This window comes from Apium graveolens, chromosome 1 (genome assembly GCF_009905375.1).
Source record: "Apium graveolens cultivar Ventura chromosome 1, ASM990537v1, whole genome shotgun sequence".
In the NCBI taxonomy this organism is placed as follows: domain Eukaryota; kingdom Viridiplantae; phylum Streptophyta; class Magnoliopsida; order Apiales; family Apiaceae; genus Apium; species Apium graveolens.
In genome coordinates this window covers 23581704-23592029 of record NC_133647.1, presented here as the reverse complement: position 1 = coordinate 23592029, position 10326 = coordinate 23581704, and the positions used below count along the sequence as shown (strand labels likewise).

Here is a 10326-nt window from a genome sequence, read left to right as displayed (position 1 = left end):
ACGTGAAGTTTTATGTACAGATGAAGAAAAATGATAGTTTGTCGGAGTTTCAATTGATTTCACCGGAGAAGTTGATACAGAGATGTTTTTGGTCGGAGATGAATTGCTGTATTTGTTTGGAATGAAACCCAGCTGAAAAATGCACCAAACGGTGTTATTTTTAACCTGAAAATGGGTAGCCGGAATCTGGTCTGGTCGGCGGATTCTGGGCAGATTCGAATCATGTTCTTCATGACCCAGAATTTGACCCATTTGACCCGTTTAAATGATCCGGTTTTGATCCATTCAAAACCAATTCCATTTTTAATTTATATTTTTCCTAAATAATTATTTAAAAATATATTTAAGGCTCAATTATTTCAAATAATTGATTATTTTAAATAATAAATTGATTTATTCCGATTTATTGCTTAATAAGTGAACCATTTATCCGATTTAAATGAAACGAAAGCCCTTAGACTCAAAAAAATGATATGTTTTCAATAAAAATAGTTTCAAATCTTAATTTCTTTCAGAATCGAGTAGGCTTTCAATAATTATTTATTTATAGATCCTATTAATTATAAGTACGATTCCAATAAATTCCGAAAATTAGGGAACGAGCCAGATCTTGTTCGATAATGCGAATATTGATCTGATTTCGATTCTAAAAATATTTTTAAGCATAGAATGACTATGTGACTTATGTGCAATGTGATTTATGTGGTTAATCGAGTCCTAATTGCTAGTAATTATTATACGAGTCATTTATACTCGTATAGATATATGATAAGGGCTACGTGGAGTCGAATCGCGACACGATTAAGATCTCAGTCAACTAAATGATTATCTTTCTATGATAGATACGAGTCCAGCAAGGCAAAGCAAGCCAGTGGTAGGGAATTGTGATATACCCGAGGTAGAACGCATACCAGGCAAGTTTTTCTCCTATTCTAAATCCATAATAGTGAATTGCTTTCTTTTATTCAAATTCTCAACTCAGTAAACATTGATAATTACTGTTCACAAACACTGATACACAATTACGGTTTCTTTAATTATATTTTCACTTCGATTCTTGATTTCTCTTATTATGTTGAATGCTCTATTCATATTCCAATATATTACATCTTATATATATCCTGATATATTTTTGATGTTGGGATGCATCAAAGCATACCGATTGTTCTGGATGCGCATCTATGGACTGGATGGTGATGATAAGGACCAGGTATAAACTGGATCTTATGGGCCAGGAATTAACCGGATCCCTGTTTTGGGCCGTCGAGCCTGGGTACCCGAATGGATCTATACATGTAGGTATAGATCTGCACTGTATCCTGACTGATCAGTAGGATATATGTGCGAATGTTAATCTTGTGTCCAATCTAGTTTATTGATAATCCCCGATAGTGGCCTTCATTATTCATCGCAGAAATACATCGTTATAGATACAATCAGATTACCGTTTTACTTATCTTTTGATAATACTATATAAATATATTATGGACTTGCTGAGCAATTATAGCTCACCCCTATTATTGTTATTCATTTTGTTTTTCAGATAAGACAGAGAATGAAACCCATTCGGACCCGAGTGGTAAAGAAGCGAGTCAAGCAGCGGGACCCTCTAGCACTAAAGGTGCTAATCCCGATAAAAGAAGAGAGCTTTGAGCTACCTGAGCAGGTGTAGTGTAGATAAATGTGCTGTGTGTTTGAATAAAGTAAAGTTAGTTTAAAACATGTATAGATAGTTAGTTTGTAATAAAAAGAGTTATATGAGATTTTAAATTTGGGTTGTAATAAATGAAGTGTGTTGTTCTTGTCTTCATACCTCAACCTTAAAGATACTGGATATGTGTAAAGGGGTTAGATATATGCTTGTATAATTCCTATACAGGTTTGTATTATGTTAAAGATGAGCAAGTAACCCCAAGATCTTGATAAATGGATTTTATATCTACTTGGAATGCTTTATTTCAAGCTTAAGTCGGTGTTTTGGACTCAATTTATTGGTATTTTTGATGTGTTTTTGTGTTTTTTTTGCATTTCAGGCATTAGTTGGATGATTAAAGGAGCTTTTATTTGAAATATGCTAAAAAAAGGTCAGGTTCTGAATCCAAGGCTATGTCCAAGTTGTAGAGCATTTTGAGAGCTTTGCATGGACTATTGGATCGGTGACTTCTGATAAACGGAACACAACTTACAAGCAAAATAAGAAATTGGAGCCAAAAATCAATAGCACGACGCGCCCGCACGCAAGGCAGGGCGGCTGAGCCAGTCTTCCAGAAATAGCGCGCACCCGCCCTGGTAAGGGGCAGCCGCGCGGGTCCATTCAGCCAGATTCCTGTTTTAAATTTGTTTTGGGGATTTTGAAGCCCATGATCGTCCTGAAGCCTTTATATACCCTAAATAATTTGTTTTTAACAACGAGATGAATGAGAGAGTAGTAAAAAGACCTAATAGCATAATACGATGAAGGAGAAGAAGATCTTGTTATACTTGTGATTCTTTGCTTAAGTTGTAATCTTGGATGATTGTTTTCTTATTCGTTTGAACGTTACACTCTTGTTAACGTACTTTTAATTATTATTCAATTTATAAAGATCTAGTTTTTATACCATGCTTTCATTGGAACCCACGGTGACGATAAGTTCGGTTATAAACTAATCATTATCATGGGGTTCTAACTGATTTAGTTATGAATTTCTATAGTTAATATATTTCAATATCTTGGTGTGTGGTGATTGATTGATATTCTAGTATTGGTTGTGCTTATTCGTCTTATGGGTGTAGCTAACAAATAAGATAGCGTGTTAATCTATATTGAAGCAAAAATGTATATAGAGGTTTAGAACTTGCCATGCTAGCATAAGTTCATGTATAATTGTTATGCATGATTCGTAGGTAATTTTAACCATATTACTTGCCCTATGTAATCACGATAGATAACTTGTTCATTAAACCTTTATGTTGTCAAATTCTATAGACATATAGGGTTTTAACATAATTAGTGTCTATTCAGCTTCTATCTCTTTTGTGGATGTTTGGTAGTAGTGTATTCGTACAACGAAAGTTGGCGTTTACTAGTTTTGTGTTATCTGATTAGTTGTCATCACCATTGCATGCTAAGGTTAAGAATAATGACTTTTAATGAAGTATTTAATGAAGTTAGAATCCCATGTTTGTCTCATATAGTTAATTCAATCACTTTTAATCTTAGTTAATTGCATGTTAGTTTAATATTAGTTATAAACATCTCAACTTGTTATTGTCTTAGCATTGAGCGATAGCCTTGCCATCGTTGCATATGTGCATAATCTTAAGTTAACTAAAAAGAATCTCCGAGGGTACGAATCTGATTTATGTCTTATACTACTTGCGAACGCGTATACTTATGTATAATTTTAGCGCGTGTTTTTGCCCTAACAAGTTTTTGGCGCCACTGCCGGGGACTCGGTGTTAAATTTAGTTTATGTGCTTGTCATCAGTGGTCGTTAAAGTTCACTAACTCGGATTATTTACTTACAAGGTTTACTTTAGTCGTGTGTTTCAGATACTCTAGTTTTTATTGCAATAGGCGAACCAGTCACAGATACGAAAGCTTTGATAGATTATTCTCAACCGAAAATCAATGGCATTTAGTCTAGCATTTTCAGACCATCCATTGCTGCTAATACCTTTGAAATCAAGTCTAGCACGATTCTATGAGTATAGATATCAGTCCAGTTTGGGGGTTCTCCAACTGAGGATCCCAATACGCACATTAGGGATTTCATAGAGATCTGCGACACCTTCAAGTTCAATGGTGTGTCTGAGGATGCGGTGAAACTGAGACTGTTCCCATTTTCTCTGAGGGACAAGGCTAAGAGCTGGTTACACTCTCTACCAACTGGTTCGATTACTACTTGGGAAGATCTTTCTCAAAAGTTTCTCGCTAAATTCTTCCCTATGGCGAAAGTAACTGCAATCAGGAATGCTCTTACTCAATTTGTGCAGCAATCGAGAGAATCTCTATGTGAAACTTGGGAGCGCTACAAGGTGATGCTTAGGAAGTGTCCTCATCATGGAATTCCTGATTGGATGATTATCCATTGCTTCTATAACGGGTTGGGAGCACAGTCAAGACCCATGCTCGATACAGCATCAGGTGGAGCATTATGGGCAAAGAGCTATGAGGAAGCTTATGATCTAATTAAACTGATGGCTGCTAATGAATATCAGTATCCAACCCAGAGATTTCCATAGGGCAAGGTAGCATGATTTCTTGAAGTGGATACAGCTACGACTATCACTGCTCAACTAAAGGCGTTGTCTATGAAGATCGATTTTCTGGCTAACTATGGTGTTAATCAGATAACCAGTGTTTGTGAGCTATGTGAAGGTTCGCATGCGACGGAGCAATGCGCTATATCTAGTGAATCAGCTCATTTTGTGAGCAACTTTCAGAGATCGCAGCAACCAGTTCTAGACACTTATCATCCTGACAACTAGAATCATCATAACTTCAGCTGGAGCAACAATCAGAATGCAATGCAATAGCCGTTCCAGCAGTTTGGAAACAAAAAATTCAATCCTCCTGGTTTTCAGCAACAATTTGCACCAAGGCAATAGTTTCAGCCAATGAGAATACAACATCAAACTCATGAAGGTGCAGGTCTATCTTTGAATGAAAAATCTGAATTGGAGAAGTTGAGGCTTATGTGCAAAAACCAGGCTCTTATATGCCAAAGCCAGGCTGCTTCTATCAAGACTCTGCAGAAACAAATAGGACAAATTGCTAACGCTTTATTGAATCGATAACCAGGAATGCTATCTAGTGATACAAAAGCCAATCCAGGCAAGAGGGAAGTTAAAGAACAGGTGAACGCCATCACCTTGAGGTCTGGACAGGTCGCAAGCCCCCAAATTCAGCAAGACGAAGAGTCTGAAAATTTTGTCCATAATTCAGGTGCGTCTACACCCTTGCCAATTCTATAAATTTAGATTGTAGTTGGAAAAGTTGTGCAGAAGGATGTCGAGGTGGAAATGAAGAAATTTTATGCTAAAAACACTACTCCTGAGCAGAATACATGGGAGAAACAAGGCTATCCGCTTCCCCCATTTCCTAAAAGGCTTCAAAAGCATAAGTTCGACAAGCAATTTGCCAAGTTTTTGGAGGTTTTTAAGAAGCTGCATATCAACATCCTTTTGCTGAAGCTCTAGAACAGATGTCGAGCTATGCTAAGTTCATGAAGGGTATTCTCTCTCGGAAGCTAAAACTTGAGGAGTTGGAAACCATTTCTCTAACGGAAGAGTGCAGTGTTGTTCTGTAACAGAAACTATCTCCTAAGCTTAAAGATCCAAGAAGCTTCACGATACCTTGCACCATTGGAAATATGTCATTCGACAAGTGTTTATGTAACTTGGGATCTAGCATCAATCTGATGCCCTTATCTGTCTTCAAGAGACTTGGTTTTCCTGAGCCAAAACTGACAAACATGTCCTTACAGTTGGCCGATCGGACCATCACTTATCAGCAAGGAATAGTGGAGGATGTTTTGGTTAAGGTGAACAAACTCATCTTCCCTGCTGATTTTGTAATTTTGGACTTTGAAGAAGATAAGAAGATTCCCATTATGTTGGGGAGACCATTCTTAGCTACTGGCCGAACTCTGATCGATGTGTAGAAGGGAGAGCCTACAATGAGGATTCTAGATCAGAAGGTCACTTTAATGTGTTCAAGGCAATAAAGTTACCCACAGATAAATAGGAGTGCTTCAAAGTAGAGTGGGTCGACTCTGTCGTGAATTGGGAGCTTGAGCAATTGCCAACGTTAGATACCTTAGAAAGATCCTTAATAAGGGAATCAGTTATTAAAGATGAATAAGGAGTAAAGCTACTACAGGTTTTAATTGCACCTTCGTGGAAGAGGAAGTTGGATATGCCATTCGATTCTCTTGGGTTTTCAGAGTTGAAAATTTATCAAGAGCGTCTCGAGTCATCTATTGAAGAAGCTCCGACTCTTGGGCTCGAACCGCTGCCAGATTATTTGAGTTATGCATTTTTAGGTGCACCCCCTCACAAAGGGGTTGGAATATATCTATGATAATCTAAATGGTGATCGACCGGTTCTTCCCGTACTTACAGAGGGTCCCTCTCGTGCACCACAGACAGTTGATTGGTTTGGTCTTGGAGATGCGCAGTATAAAAGGTTGAATCGGCATATTGAGGCCATTTGCTGAAGACTTGACTCACGCTCTCGATACTGTTTTCCGAGACACTGGTGTCGAGGTTGATTTACCACCTAATCCTCCACCCGAAGAGGGGGATCCTCCTGCTAACTAGGTATGTCTTGTATCCTTATTATTACCTTTAATGAGGACATAAAATTTTAAGTTTGGGGGGTGATAATGTAAGGATTAGTTTGTGTTATGTCCAAATAGATTAATATTGCATGTTTAATGTATTTTTATTCATATTTTTGCATGATTTTTCATTTAGGTCATTTTTGTTTGCATTTTTGTTCATGTTATTATGTGAGTTCATTTAGTTGGATGTGCATGCATATAACATGATCCCTTAGGTTGATCTATTTCTGATTGATTGATTGATGTTGATTTGAGTGTAGTGATGTCGAATACAGGGTTTTTTAAGTCTTAATGAATTTATTTGCATGCCAAAAAAAAATAAAAAATTCACAAGTCTTATACGTTGCTTTTGATCTAGATCATGATCATACTTGTTTATTTGTTGAGATTTAATCATTTGTTTATATCTAGAATTTTTTGTATTCTCGTAATGACGTAAGAACACTGAATTTTAATCTAGAAAAAAACTTGGATTTTATTGCTAGTTATGAATAAGGCTAGGCGTCAAATGGCTAGTAGTCGGCTCTTAATTTATGAGTAGTCTAGGGTTGAATGGGAGTGAGCGAAACACACTCATTCAGAAATTATTGAAAAAAAAGAAAAAGAAAAAAAGAAAAAAATATATATGTATTGATGCATAATTGACCAAGGGTGAGCTCTTTAATACTCGAGTTATTAAGTTCTAGGGGACTTTGTGCCTAGTGACCTAAGGCTTTGATAGTCTAGGATCCGGTAACCTAACGCTCGCTACATGAGTATTATTGTATAAGTCTTTTGGGACCTTACTCATTGTAGAGTCAAATAAGCATTTTTGTTATGTGTTTAATAATAGCATGAATCCTTCTATAACTCTAGTAGGAAGGAGGTGTTGTGAGTCATTATGCATTTAACGTCTATTCTGTTTATAAACTTGTGATTGTTTTGATGATAGATAAGTTATGGTTATTGATCTAGTTTCGAGAGTATATCTGTTAAGCATCCACATACACACGTTTTTGGTTGCGAGTTGGTTTGTGATATTTATTCAAACTCTGTTAAAAGTCATTGCATTCTTAGAGGCATTTGCTTGTTGGTTGGTTATGGTCATTCTGAGGGGATCGATTGCATTATCATTTAGTTGCATTCATATAGTTGCATTCATGCATTAGGTTATTTTGTAGTTTTGAGTCTGTTTATGCTTGAGGACAAGCATCGATTCAAGTTTGGGAGTGTGATAAGTGGATTTTATATCTACTTGAAACGTTTTATTTCAAGCTTAAGTCGGTGTTTTGGACCCAAGTTATTGGTATTTTTGATGTATTTTTGTGTTTTTTTGCATTTCAGGCATTAGTTGGATGATTAAAGGTGCTTTTATTTAAAATATGCTGAAAAGAGGTCAAGTTCTGAATTACAGGCTATGTCCAAGTTGTAGAGCATTTTGTGAGCTTCGCATGGACTATTGGATTGTCGAATTATGATAAGCGGAACTTAACTTACAAGAAAAACAAGAAATTGGAGCCAAAAATCAGTAGCACGGCGCGCCTGCACGCAAGGCGGGGCGGCCGCGCCAGTCTTCCAGAAACAGCAAGCGCCTGCGTGGGTAAGGGAGCGACCGCACGCATCTGTTCAGCCAGATTCCTATTTTGGAGATTTTGGAGCCCATGATCGTCCTAAAGCCTATATATACCTTAAATAATTTGTTTTTAACCATGAGACGAAGGAGAGAGCAGTAAGCAGACCTAATAGCACAATACAATGAAGGAGAAGAAGATCTTGTTTTACTTGTGATTCTTTGCTTAAGTTGTAATCTTGGAAGCTTGTTTTCTTATTCGTTTGAACCATACACTCTTGTTAATGTACTTTTGATTATTATTCAGTTTATAAAGATCTAGTTTTTATACCATGCTTTTATTGGAACCCATGGTGACGATGAGTTCGGTTATGAACTAATCGTTATCATGGGGTTCTAACCGATTTACTTATGGATTTCTATAGTTAATTTGTTTCAATATCTTGGTGTGTGGTGATTGATTGATATTCTAGTATTGGTTGTGCTTATTCGTCTTATGTGTGTAGCTAACATATAAGATAGCGTGTTAATCTCTATTGAAGTGAAAGTGAATATAGAGGCTTGCCATGCTAACATAGGTTCATGTATAATTGTTATGCATGATTCGTAGGTAATTTTAACCATCCTACTTGCCCTATGTAATCACGATAGATAACTTGTTCATTAAACCTTTACGTTGTCAAATTCTATAGACATATAGGGTCTCAACATAATTGGTGTCTATTCAGCTTCTATCTTTTTTGTGGATGTCTGGTAGTAGAGTATTCATACAACGAAAGTTGGCGTTTACTAGTTTCGTGTTATCTGATTAGTTATCATCACCATTGCATGTTTAGGTTAAGAATAATGACTTTGAATGAAGTATTTAATGAAGTTTAAATCCCATGTTTGTTTCATATAGTTAATTCAATCACTTTTATTCTTAGTAAATTGCATGTTAGTTTAATCTTAGTTATAAACATCTCAACTTGTTATTGTCTTAACATTAAGCGATAGCCATACCATTGTTGCATAGGTGCATAATCTTAAGTTGACTAAAAAGAGTCTCCGAGGGTACGAATCTGATTTATATCTTATACTACTTGCGAACACATATAATTGCGTGTAATTTTAGCGCGTGTTTTCGCCGTAAAAGATCTAGACCCCGGATTTGAAGGGCGTTACATTTTTACTAACTTCACCCTTCTAAGAGAATGTAGCAGTTGGCTTACTAACATCTAGGGATTTTGAAGAAGTGGTTTCAGCTGGGGGAGGCTCCTGTCGGTTATCCTAAGGTTGTACTTCTACAGGACCAGGAGCCATAGAAAGACTTGAAACATTAAAGCCTCTCATATAATGTATATGATAGGCGCAAGTCTTAAATTTCTCTAACATAAATTTAGTGAGACTGAGACTTACTTCTACCTGATTTTTCTTGTTCAGTTGCCCAAATAGGACTTTGGATATTGACTTAGAAATGCCTATCAAGTTTGTATCATTTCCTTCAGTTAAATGAATCTCATTTACTTTATAATTTAAGACAACCATTATAAACCTAGGAAGGAAGATTTCCTAACCTCTTGTCTCCAACGACATAGTAAGCCTTGTGCATAGCTATCCTAGAATCAAGCTTCCAACATTCGGGTGTCGGTCATAGGCCATTGAGTAGACTATCTTCTGAACTACACTAGAAATTTGGTCAAAACCAGTTTTCCTGCATGTGAAGGCCTTCAAGACAGTGTTAAACACAGAGGACCATTCCCTCCTTAGATGCTTCTTGTTCAACCTGGCTAGATCAATGATATCTGCATAGTCGATGAAGTCCATAAAATCTTTATTCTCCTGAGAGGTAAGAGCTACAACTAGCTTTTCTATAGGTAGCCCAAGAGCAGTGTTCAAGTCCTTGGCACCAAAATCCGCGGCTACCCCCTTAATTGTGCAGAAAGCCACGCCACTATTGTTTGAGCTTGGCTTTCATCTTCTGTGGTGGTGAGAATAACAATCCCCTAAAACTCATTTAAGACATCTAGATACAAAGTAGGGTTTAAAGTTAGGGTTTGTGCAAGGCAAAAATTTGAAAAAAGTTCACAAAGAACTTAAAGTTTTCAGGTGCTAGATTTGGTTCAACAAAGGCAAGGAAATTTGTTTCTTCCTTGGGGATGACTGCCCTTTGGGTGTTTGAGCTAGTTTCCATTTGAGAGTTGGAAAGAAATGAGTGGGAAAGTTTTATTAGAAGAAAGAACCTTGTAAGGAAGAGAAATTGAGAGAGTTCGCCGTAATTAGGTCAAAATAGGTCTTGAGAGCGTAAAGAGGGGTTATATCGAGATCTATGGGTATTTATAGTAAAGCGATGTTACTTCGCGATAAAGGAATCAGAAATGGTCAAAATTTGTACCACGAAGTCACATAGAGTTTATTGAGAACTCATATAGAGATGTCATATCGAAAAGTCTTATCGAGAACTAAATA

The 10326-nt window shown here is 36.8% G+C and overlaps 1 non-coding gene across 1 annotated transcript; it reads right to left on the bottom strand.

Annotated features, from left to right (window-relative positions):
- Positions 1–3945: 3945 nt before the first annotated feature.
- On the bottom strand, positions 3946–4052 carry LOC141682996 (small nucleolar RNA R71). The gene has a single exon (XR_012560041.1). It is a non-coding gene; the product is annotated as a small nucleolar RNA R71 (small nucleolar RNA).
- Positions 4053–10326: the final 6274 nt, after the last annotated feature.